General features: G+C 37.7%; 1 non-coding gene across 1 annotated transcript; it reads left to right on the top strand.

Moving 5' to 3' along the window:
- Positions 1-11,055: 11,055 nt before the first annotated feature.
- LOC118583300 lies at positions 11,056-11,183 on the top strand. The gene has a single exon (XR_004944884.1). It is a non-coding gene; the product is annotated as a small nucleolar RNA SNORA40 (small nucleolar RNA).
- The last annotated feature ends 1,840 nt before the right edge of the window (positions 11,184-13,023 follow it).

The following is a 13,023-nucleotide window of genomic DNA, read 5'->3' on the forward strand; positions in this document are numbered from 1 at the left end:
TTAAATCAAGACCAGATAAACCATTTAAATAGTCCAATGACCCCTAAGGAAATAGAATCAGTCATTAAAAGTCTCCCAACCAAAAAAAGCCCTGGACCAGATGGTTTCACTGCACAATTCTACCAGATCTTCAAAGAAGACTTAATACCAATACTCTTTAAATTATTCCACACAATAGAAGCAGAAGGTATATTACCAAACTCCTTCTAGGAGGCTACAATTACCCTGATTCCTAAACCAAACAAAGATGCAACAAAAAAAGAGAACTACAGACCGATCTCCCCCATGAATATTGATGCAAAAATACTCAATCAAATACTGGCAAACAGACTCCAAGAACACATCAAAACAATTATCCACCATGATCAAGTAGGCTTCATCCCAGGGATGCAAGGGTGGTTCAACATATGAAAGTCCATCAATGAAATACACCATATAAACAATCTCAAAGAAAAAAATCACATGATCATCTCACTAGATGCAGAAAAGGCATTTGACAAAATCCAACAACCCCTTCATGATAAAGGTCTTGGAGCGATCAGGAATACAGGGAACATACCTAAACATAATAAAGGCTATCTACAGCAAGCCAACAGCCAACATCAAATTAAATGGAGAGAAACTCAAAGCAATACTACTAAAATCAGGAACAAGGCAAGGCTGTCACCTCTCCCCCTACTTATTCAATATAGTACTTGAAGTTCTAGCCAGAGCTATAAGACAACATAAGGAGGTTAAGGGGATACAAATTGGAAAGGAAGAAGTCAAACTTTCCCTATTTGCAGATGACATGATAGTATAGATGAGTGACCCCAAAAATTCAACCAAGGAACTGATACAGCTAATAAAAATCTTCAGCAACATAGAAGAACACAAGATCAACTCAAAAAAATCACTAACCCTCCTATATATAATAGACAAACAGGCTGAGAAGGAAATCTGAGAGACATCACCCTTTACAATAGCCACAAATGATATAAAATACCTTGGGGTTTCTCTAGCTAAGCATGTGAAGGACCTATATGACAAGTACTTTAAGTCCCTGAAAAAAGAAATTGAAGAAGATGTCAAAAAGTGGAAAGACCTCCCATGCTCAAGGATAGGCAGGATTAACATAGTAAAAATAGTGATCTTACCAAAAGCAATCTACAGATTCAATGCAATCCCCATCAAATTACCAACACAATTCTTCACAGATCAAGAAAGAATAATACTCAACTTCCTATGGAAAAACAAAAAACCCAGGATAGCCAAAAGAATCCTGTACAAAAAAACAACCACTGGAGGCATCACAATCCCCAAACTCAAGCTCTACTACAGAGCTACCATAAAAAAACAGCTTGGTACTGGCAGAAAACCGAAATGTGGACAAATGGAATCAAATCAAGACCCTGACATTAATCCGCACACCTATGAACATATAATTTTTGACAAAGAAGCCAAAAATGTACAATGGAAAAAAGAAAGCATCTTCAACAAATGGTGCTGGCATAACTGGATGTCAATGTGTAGAAGGCTGCAAATAGCTCCATATCTGTCACCATGCACAAAACTTAAGTCCAAGTGGATCAAAGACCTCAATATAAATCCAGTTACTCTGAACCTCACAGAGGAGAAAGTAGGAAGTACTCTTGAACGCATTGGCACCAGAGATCACTTTCTAAATATAACAGCAGTAGCACACACACTGAGAGAAACAATCAATCAATGGGACCTGTTGAAACTGAGAAGCTTTTGTAGAGCAAAGCACAAGGTCAACAAGACAACCCAACAGCCTACAGAATAGGAAAAGGTCTTCACCAACCCCACATCTGACAGAACGCTGATTTCCAGAATATATAAAGAACTCAAGAAATTAGACATCAAAATGCCCAACCGTCCAATTAAGAAATGGGCTATAGAGCTAAACAGAGAATTCTCTACAGAGGAAGTTCAAATGGCTGAAAGACATTTAAGGAATTGCTCAACATCCCTAATTATCCAGGAAATGCAAATCAAAACAACTCTGAGATACCACTTTACACCTGTCAGAATGGCTAAGATAAAAAACACAGAAGTCTGCTTATGCTGGAGAGGATATGGAGCAAGGGGAACTCTCCTCCACTGCTGGTGGGAATGCAAGCTTGTATAGCCACTTTGGAAATCAATATGGCGCTTCCTTAGAAAAATGGGAATCCATCTCCCACAAGACCCAGCTGTAGCACTCTTGGGCATATACCCAAGGAATGCTCAATCATACCACAAGGGCATTTGCTCAGCTATGTTCATATCAGCATTGTTTGTAATAGCCAGAATATGGAAACAACCTAGATGCCCTTCAACTGAAGAATGGATAAAGAAAATATGGTACATATACACAATGGAGTACTACTCAGCAGAGAAAAACAATGACATCATGATGTTTGCAGGCAAATGGATGGATCTAGAAAAAATCATCCTGAGTGAGGTAACTCAGACTCAGAAAGACAAACATGGTAGGTACTCACTCTTAGGAGGATACTAGATTTAAAACAAAGATGATTAGACTGCTAAACAACTCCAGGGAGGCTACCTAGAAAACAGGACCCTAGGAAAGACACAGGGATCACCCAATGACAGAGAAATGGATGAGATCTACATGAACAACCTGGACAAGAATGGAAGAAATGAAGGACCAGGTTTTAGGGAAGGGAGGCTTGGGGGAGCAGGAGATCCCAGCTGGATCAGGAACAGAAAGGGAGAACAAGGAATGGTAGACCATGATGGATGAGGACCACATGAGAACACGAGTAGGCAGAGTGTTGGAGAGGTCCCCTGAGGTCCACAGTGATGCATCCTCTGTAGACTGCTGGCAGTGGTCGAGAGAAAGCTTAACCTGACCTAGTCTGGTGATCAGATGGCCAAACACCCTGACGGTCGGGCTGGTACTCTCATCAAATGACTGATGGAAGTGGAAGCAGAGATCCTCAGCCAGGCCCCAGGTGGAGCTCCAAGTGTCCAATTGTCTAGAAGGAGGAAGCACTGTGGGAGCATGTATTGTTGAGCCCAGGATTGGAAAAAGCACGGGGACGAAAGGCCAGATGAACAGAAGCACATGAATTGTGAACCAAAGGCTGGGGAGCCCCCAGTTGGATCAGGCCCTCTAGATATGTGAGACAGTTGAGTGGCATGGACTGTTTGCGAGGCACCCGGCTGTGGGACCTGGACCTGTCCTTAGTATATGAGCTGGCTGTTTGGAACCTTGGGCTTACACAGGGACACTTTGCTCAACCTGGAAGGAGGGGACTGGACCTGCCTATACTTAATCAACCAAGTTTAAATGAATCCCCAGGGGAGTCTTGGCCCTGGAGGAGATGGAATTGGAGAGGAGGGGATGGGGGGAAGTTGGGGGTGGTGGAGGGAGTGGGGAAGACAGGGGAACCCATGGCTGATATGTAAAATTAAAACACAAATATAATTAAAAAAAGGGGGGGGGACAAAAAAATAGAAAACAACAAAACTCCAGAGAAATAAAAAAGACAGATAGAACAAAGGAAGAACAACAACAACAAAAAGAAGCAATCCTGCCTGTTAAAGGCAAGTGCCCCATGTGTGGACTGCTGCACTCTATTGTCTTTACCATTTCTTACACACAACCCAGAAACTTCAACTCTCTGCCTAAAAATGAAAAAGAGATCACCTCTGTTTGCACTACCACCTGTGTTTTATTAGTTCATTTGTCTGGAGGATCTTTATACTGAGGCCAGCTGTGAAACACTCAACTAATTGTTGCATTCTCTTCTTCTCTGAACTGCCAAAGAACCAGAAGGAAGATAAAGGGTTTGTGTGAGGCTGACGTGATGGCTCAACACTAAGAGCATTTTCTGCTGTTGCAGAAGACATAAAATCTGTTCACAACACCCACATTGGGTGGCTCAAAGCTACTTGTAACTCTAGCTGCTGGGGATTCAATGCCCTCCTGTGGATTCTGCAGGTACATACCTGTGACAGAGAGAGACAGAGAGACAGAGAGAGAGAGAGCAAAAGAGAGAGAATTAAAACAATGATAAAAGAAATTTTAAAAAATATCACATGCTTAACACATATTTTATTAAAAGTATGATATAAATACATCATTCCCATCTTCCCTTTCTTCCTTCAAAATCCTTCCATATATATATATATCCTCTGTGCTCCTTAAATTCATAAATTCATAGCCCCTTTTCATTGTTATATTTATATATAAACATACTTTGCTCAGTCTGTAAAGTATTACTTGTATGCATATTTTCAGGACTATTTCGTATTGGATAATCAATTGGTGTGCTCTTTCCTGAGAAAGATTATTTCTCCCAATCTCAGTATGCCATGGTTGCCTTTAGTTCTTTGAGTCCTTATGGTATGGTATTTCCCTATCCATTTGACATGTCTATTGTTACTTGTTTAGTTCATGTCTAGCCATACTGGTGACATTGTTTGCATGCAGTTCTGACATTCTTAGGAGTCAATTTTATAGTAAACTTCCTGATCTTCTAGTTCTTACAAGCCTTCTGCCCCCTTTCACAATGTTCCCTGAGCTTTAGGATTAAGAATTGTTTTATGTAAGGAACAATTAAAGGGATTGCCTTTAGTCCCAGGGAGTGATGACAGAAGGCAGAAAGATATATAAGGTGTGAAGACCAGAAACTAGGAGCATCTGGCTGACTAAGCTTTTAGGCTTTGGAGCAGCAGTTTAGCTGAGATTCATTCTGGATGAGGACTCAGAGGTTTCCAGTCTGAGGAAACAGGATCAGCTGAGGAATTGGCAAGGTGAGATGGCTGTGGCTTGTTCTGCTTCTTTGCTCTTCCATCGGCCTGAGGTTTGTTTTTATTAATAAGACCATTTAAGATTCCTGCTACATATATCCATTTTTCTTTGGTTAGTCATTGCTGGTTTTTTTTTTGTTTTTGTTTTTTTTTTTTGGTTTCTCGAGACAGGGTTTCCCTGAGAAGCTTTGGGCCTTTCCTAGAACTCACTGGTAGCCCAGGCCAGCCTCGAACCCACAGAGATCTGCCTGGCTCTGCCTCCCGAGTGCTGGGATTAAAGGCGTTCACCACCACTGCCCAGCCTGTTATTCTTCATATAAATTTGGGAATTTATTTCTTAGTAAGCTGTCTTTCCCCAGGACTAAGCCAAGCCAATATTCTTGCTCTACATAGATAATTAAGAAGAAGTAGCAACCAATATGTTAGTTGAACCCTAATTGTATATGCAATTCCTAGTTTTTTCTTCTCCCATTTCACAGAGCAGGTCCAAATCTTCTGTTGTGAACAATAAGCATTTTACCTGAGTTAGGGTCATATTCTCCAGGTTTCCTCAAGGAACATTAATGCCTCTTACTCCAATTATTTGAGACTAGGTTTGAGTCATGTTTTCCATTCAGTACAAAAGGTAGCAATATTCACCTTGTAATATATTTTTGATATTATGCAATATTCTGGTCACACTTTATCTTCTGAACTTCAGAGGCAAACAATGGAAAAGGTATTTATCTTTACAACTTTCTCAGATACAAAGAAAATTTTACATTCTTTTTGGAAAAATATATAGCATGGGGTATGTAGAATGAGTTGTTTTTGTCTTAGATAAACTATCTTCAATATTTAATACAAATAACCATACATTCTTCTAGATATTTTTCTTCATGAGGTGCTCATGATGACTTTGTCTTTTGACTCTCTGTGTTCCCTTGGGTTCTGCTCACCAGTCTTCGCATGGCCACCCCATTCATAGATGTTCCCTTTGTTCCTCTTAAATACCTCTACTTCTTTTATCTTTGCCCATAACTTTACTTATTCCATTTACATGAATGACTTACCTGGATCTTTCTAACTTCATCTCTCTTGAGATGAGTTTTGACAATGGAAAAATTAAGGAACATATCTACACCTTCATAAGCATTGTATTTCACTAATACAATCAAAACAGCACGTTTTCTTTCCTTCTGAATTTGGGAAGCTCGTTTGGTGAACTTCTAAATTTGATCAATAAGAATAATCAGTTAAATTAATTATAAAATTAAAAAAATAAAAAAGAAAGAAAAAAAAGAACAATCAGTCCATTAATAAATTCCGGTCCTGGCACTTATCTTCCAGCTTCCATGGTACATCAGCCTTATGTGGAGGCTCTGATACGTAATTCTCAAATCGCATATTTTAATAGTCCTTTGCATGGATTTTGATCATTCTTTTTTATTAATTTGTGCTTTTCAGTAGCCTGTATTTTTGGCAGTCTTACTCTGGTCATCAAAGTGTTAACCAGCATTTGATAAACAATAAGCATTCAATCATTTAATCGGTTATTGGCAAGAGCAGTTATAGACTGTTAACTTTCATGTCTCCCAAATGCGAGCATGGAATATTTTCTCTAACATGGAATTCAGGGGGGCAAATAAACATTGAATGAAGTAGGAGACTATTAAAGATGTGGGAGAGGAGAGAGAGAGGCAAAATGAAAAGATGACGGGGTGAATGTGATCAAAGCACACTCTCTGACTCCTGGAAACACCATAGAATATGAAACCCACTGCACTGTACAAGCAATACAATTTTTAAAAAATTACAAAAAAACAACTAGTTTCAAAGAAAAGAAATAACCAGAAAAGAAGAATCTAAATCAGCTAACAATAGCACTGAACAAATGATAGAATGTTCAAATACCTAAATATTTCCCAAAATTTTCTGTGCTTATTCTTTGCTTAATATAAAAAATTAAGTGTTCTACTTCCTCTGAGCATAAACCTGTATTGTTCTCTAACATTTCCTAACAATAAAGAGTTCTCAATTATTTCCTAGTAGTGTTTATTTGAAAAGAAATATTTTATTAGATGTTATTTACTTCATTTAACACTAGAAATCTACATTCTGTCTTTTATGGGTAGCTTTGTTTCTCACATTTGAATTTCAGAGGGAAAGAGCAATTAATTAATTGGTTCCAAAAATAAGGTACAAAAATCATAACTTCTAGTATAGATTCATTAAATAAGAGAGAAGGAAACAAAGTCCATTTTCAAATTTAGTCAGATAATGGACCATGTCATCTGGTGAGAAAGCACCTTAGCTAGGGATTGGAAGAAGTAAATAACTAAACAGGCTACAGAAAATCGAAGAGTAACCAAGTATTCACCACATAAACAATCTATGGTAGCTTTCTAACTAAAATACAATTTATATTCATATGTATTTCAATAACCCATTTCTGCCTCTTGTGCCTTACACAGAAGATGTATTGAATATGTTTCTACTGAATAAGATATTTTTCATTTCTAGTGAAGCCTGGTCTATTTTTATCTTCAGACTGCCTCTTTCTTTGGTTTTGAACACTCCAGGCACCTAAGATTCTTAAACCAGTACACAGGCCTTCTGTCCATTTCCCCTGGTAAGACATTAAACATGAACATTATTTCCAATTACAGACTCATTTCATATGATACATTGATTGATTCTGAATATATATAATTTAAGGGCATCTACCAAACCTCATGTAGATAACAAGACAGACACTTGCCAACGACTTTACTTTGTTTCTTTGCTTTCAAGATAAAAATCTCTGTTTTAAAATTATTTTGTATTCATTAATCAGTAAACTTTGGGAATGACATAAACTTTGGGAATGACACAATTCTATCTAAACACTGTAGGTAGGAAGGGAGGGAGGGAGGGAAGAAGGGAGGGAGGGAGGGAGGGAGGGAAAGAGAGAGAGCGATGTACATATGCAAAACAAAAGTTATCGGTAATCACAAATTAACAGATGGTGTAAGCATTGACATATGTAGTTAATTATAATAGTTTGTTTCCTTTGTGAATGTCAATCTAGACTCAAATAATATACTAATATTTCAAATTTCACTGGGGAAGTTTATTCAAAATAGTCCCAAATGGATAACAAATATTCATAACTTCTGAGTTTTCCTAATTATTTTGTAGTCATCAATTTTAGAAAAGTAAAGCTCATTTATTAATAACTGACTCTACTATTACAAAACCTAAAATGACATAAATTACATTGCATCAAGCCTAATGATTTCTGTAGATGGAACTGAAACTGATGTTAACAATGTTCATTGCATCTAAAATATAGCATTTATTGAATTGATTTTACTTAAATTTGTGACACCCTGCATGGGGCTCGGATAAAGAGCAATGCCTTTTTTGAAACCTGTGCCAGAATTGTTTGGGTTGCAAGTAAAGTTTATTTAACTATTCCCTAAAAATAAATTAACTTATCAGATCACGTAATCTAGTGGGAATCAGTTCAAATTAATCATTAGGCTACGGTGTCCTTCCAGATTGTGTCTCTGTTCCCTGCCAGTTCTATCATTCTTAAACTGAATGTGCAGGAGGATTGATAACTACTTCCCTAGTTTTCTGTTCTCCAAAGTTCACATGAAGCTCTAAAACAGAAAGGAAAAGGAGAAATTAAAATCACATCTTCATTTTCAATAGTCAAAGTAAAGTGATTAGCATTAAATTAATTTATTTTAATTTGCCTGTGTGTCCTATAAAGAATTCAACCTAGGCTGCTGTACACGCTGCACAAATGCTTAATCACTGAGTTATACACAGGATCGTATGGGCTCTTTCATTTTATAAATAACTCTCAGAATGAAGGGACTCCCCTCCTAACATGAACAAATATCTAGGTAAAATGTATGAGATAATTATTTGTAGAAATACTGTTAGGGGCTGTGTATGATGCTGGTTCACAAGGAAAGGGAAATATAGCAAGTGAGTGTCACATGTGTTCTGGCTAGTTGCTTGGTTCCAAGTTTCTGAACATAGTCCAGGGGATTGTGCCATGGCACACAAGATTCTAACAGCCTTAATGAGGTAAGAACACAGAGGCTGTTTTGGAGCTATGAAAAAATGACTGAATTTATTGAGCACGTACTACAATAGGGCACCCTGGAGAAAAGCAATCCCACAAATTACTGCACAGCCTCCCTATCAACTTTGATGGAATACTAAGCCTTTTGTACTAAGAGTAAAATTTTGTAACACTAGTGTAATAGTTACTTTTCTGTTGCTATGATAAAAAACCCTGACCAAGACAACCTTTAGAAGGAAAGGTTTATTTGATTTATGGTACCAGAGGAATAAGAGGTCATCATGGTGGGGAAACATATAAACAGCAGCAGGCATGGCAGGAAGAACTATATGCTGAGTCTTCATATCATGAAACACAAGCAGGAAGCAGAGATATAGTAAACTAGAGGTAGAGCAAGGCCTTGTCCTGGTTCATTACATCCTCCAGTAAGACCACCCTTCCTACACCTTGCCATAAAGCACCATCAACTTAGACCAGATATTAAGATGCTCAAGATAGTGGGGTGAATTTCACATTCAAACCACCACAACTAGGCAAGAAATAACATCTAGCAAGGATGTACTACCAGAGAAGAAACAACTGGTTTCTTGAGCATCATGAGATCAGCAACTTATAGACACCATAGAAATTTATAAACATTGTGCTTCAACCATGAGGAAAAGACTTCTTACCTTTCCTGAAGTAGAGGTCAGTGGAGATTCTAGAGATGCCACATATTGAAAGGTGAAGTCATTCAGTTCAAAGAAGAAGGAAAGATGAAGGTATTGGGTTAATTGAAGGATGCAGCCATTTTTGTTTGTGTACTTCCTTGAGTTTATTTGATTGAAATTCAAAATTTTCAATCTATATGTAGCCTAGGCTGACCTTGAACTCACGATTTTCCTCCATCATACTTCTTTCTCTGTAACCATAAGGCTGGGAAATAATTCACGTATTGTCACCTGTGTTTATAAAAATAATCAAGATACAAATAATAATACAAACTGTCCATTAGCAGGAAACAAAAAGCAATTTATTACATATTGCTTATTCAGAACCACAAAGATAAAAAGAAATGAACTTGTCAGGCACAGTGTTGAACACCCATTAATCCTAACTCTTAAGAGAAGAGGTCAGAGGGCTCTCTATGAGCCTGGAAAACAAAGAGGGTTCCAGGGTAGCTAGGGCTATATAGTGAGACATTGTCTATAAATAAATGATAGATAGATAGACAGACAGACATATAGATAGATAGAGAAGGAAATAACTGACAGAACATGCTATATGATTGATAAAATTAAAAATGTGATGCTACATGAAAAAAGACAGACTTTAGATGGTAATTGTGGGACTATGCTCTTGCTACTCTTCAAGAGGTCCCAATTTGTTTCCCAGCACTCACTTTAAGGTGCTCACAGCTCCTGGGATTCTGATGCACTCTTCTGGCTCTGCAACTACACATAATCATATGCACATGCACACCACACTCATAAACATAACTTACAAATATATAATATTTAAAAAATTGGACATAATCTATGAGAGACATTGTTTCATTTGCAGTTAACTAAGAGTATATCTTAAATTTCTTTGTTGATTTATACAGCCATAACATTTGTCATGCATGATCTATCAAACTCTTCATCTTATGAGTCGTTTAGTGCTTGAATTGCTGTGATGATGAAATTTATACTCACCAGCGGATGAGAACCAGGCATTTTGTTTCACCATGCTAGGGGCAAACACAGGGCCTTACTAATGATAGGCAAATACTCTTCTACTACTTCTTCCCAGAACCATCACAAATGATCTATCAAAAGAAAACTACTTGGAAAAGGACAAAAGGTTTTATTCTGTGGAGCACTTCAATTGACTGGATAGTGGAAAGAGACAATGAGGGATAATAAAAATACTCTGTAACTTGGTAAGAATATGAAATAAAAGATATATGCAATGGTTAAAATTTATAAATTTTACACATAAAATATCTTCATCTTATCTATATAATGTACTAATTAGACATATATTAGAAGCTTTAAACCAGATTGATTTTTGTCAGTCCTGTCCGGTGATGTATGAGAGTCTAAACTAAACCAGAAGATCTACCATATATAATAACTGATAATGCTTAGAGTTTATCTCTTCTTCCTAAAATTGCTAGAGTGTGTATTGATGGTCCTACTGACAGCTAAATTATTATGGGTAATATGCCAATATTATATATTTTCCCTCAAATGCTTTTTTTAATGTAATGCATAACACTATAGTTTTGTTCAACAGGTGCACAAAGGCATGGAAGAAGGATGCAAACATAAATCCTCATTTGCCATCCAGAATTCATTGTTGAGTTTGAGTTTTTATACACAAATGAAGGAATATGATATACAAGACAAATCAAAGAGCTGATGGCATTGATGATGATGTTGGTTCTGACAATCACTTATAATATAAAAGCATAGATAATGAAAACTAATGTGATTGATAAATATGCATATTTTAAAAGCTTGTTTTGAAGATGTCCGTGAATAAATCTTTTTTCAGTGTACCTATATAGTTGTGTCAAAAATAGCTTGGTAAAAAATCATTACCATGTGGTTAAAATGAGTATCTGAGAACCCAGCACTGTAAGAATCTAACCTTGAACTTCACTTATGCTAGGCACTGTTATATCCTATGTACAAAATGTGTTAAGAGTGAATATGAGCTTAACTCATTCTTAAGAGATGTACAGTGTCAAAATACAAGAGGCAGATCTATCTTTAAATGATTCTTAAAGTATTTGAAGAAATTAGGAGATATCCTTCACTGGAAAACTTGGAAGTGGTCATGAGTATGTCTTTAATTCAAGGAGAAATAGATGAATAAAAGACTGAAAACACTCGATTGGCTATTTGTCCCTGTGCTTTTTGCAATCTTGGATTCAACAATTCACGCCATTGCAGTCCTTCCTCCTTCTCGACAGTTGGACTCCTGGAGCTCCACCTGGGGCCTGGCCAAGGATCTCTGCATCCACTTCCATCAGTTATTGGATGAGAGTTCCAAGACGACTGTTAGGGTGTTTAGTCATCTGATCACCAGACTAGGTCAGATCAGTCTTTCTCTCGACCATTGCCAGCAGTCTACAGAGGATGTATCATTGTGGATTTCTGGGGACCTCTCCAGCACTCTGCCTATTCCTGTTCTCATGTGGTCTTCATTTATCATGGTCTGTTACTCCTTGTTCTCCCTTTCTGTTCTTGATCCAGCTGGGATCTCCTGCTCCCCTAAGCTCTCTTTCCCTCAAATCTCGTCCTTCATTACTCCCACTGTCGTCCAGGTTGTTGATGTAGATCTCATCCATTTCTCTGTCATTGGGTGATCCCTGTGTCTTTCCTAGGGTCCCATTTTCTAGGTAGCCTCCCTGGAGTTGTGTAGCAGTCTAGTCATCTTTGTTTTACATCTAGTATCCTCTTATGAGTGAGTACATACCATGTTTGTCCTTCTGAGTCTGGGTTACCTCACTAGAATCGAATGGAAGAACATGAATTAGAAACCAAAGGCTGTGGAGCCTCCAGCTGGATCAGACCCTCAGGATAAGTGAGACAATTGAATAGCTTGATCTGTTTGGGAGGCTCCCAGGCTTTGGGTCTGGGACCTGTCCTTGGTGTATGAGCTGGCTGTTTGGAACCTTTGACTTACACAGGGACAAATGCTCAGCCTTGAATGAGGGGACTGGACCTGCCTGTACTGAATCCACCAGGTTTAAATGAATCCCCAGGGGAGTCTTGACCCTGGAGGACATGGGAATGGAGGGGAGGGGCTGGGGAACGTGGGGGGGGGGGCAGGAAGGGGGAGGACAGGGGAACCCATGGCTGATGTGTAAAATTAAAACACATAATAATAAAAATTTAAAATAAATAAATAAATTAATAAATAAATAAACCCCCAAAAAAGACTGAAAACACAATGGATTAAGTATTTGAGAAAGTGCTATTTTGAAGAATCCTGAGATTGAGTGACCTTGATGGACAGCAAATGAATCATGTGCAAAACCCCTTAAATAAAAATTTATTGACTTTTCAACAGCAAAAACAAAAATATTGCAATACATTATGGGGTAAAACAAATTTTTAAAATCATATGGTGTATGTGTATATTCTATGGCCAATTTGACTTACATTTTTATTTGTTTATTTAATTTTTTCTTCTATTTTTGAGAAAAAAATCTCTCCCTATTTGTC

Source organism: Onychomys torridus, chromosome 4, assembly GCF_903995425.1.
Source record: "Onychomys torridus chromosome 4, mOncTor1.1, whole genome shotgun sequence".
Classification (NCBI taxonomy): domain Eukaryota; kingdom Metazoa; phylum Chordata; class Mammalia; order Rodentia; family Cricetidae; genus Onychomys; species Onychomys torridus.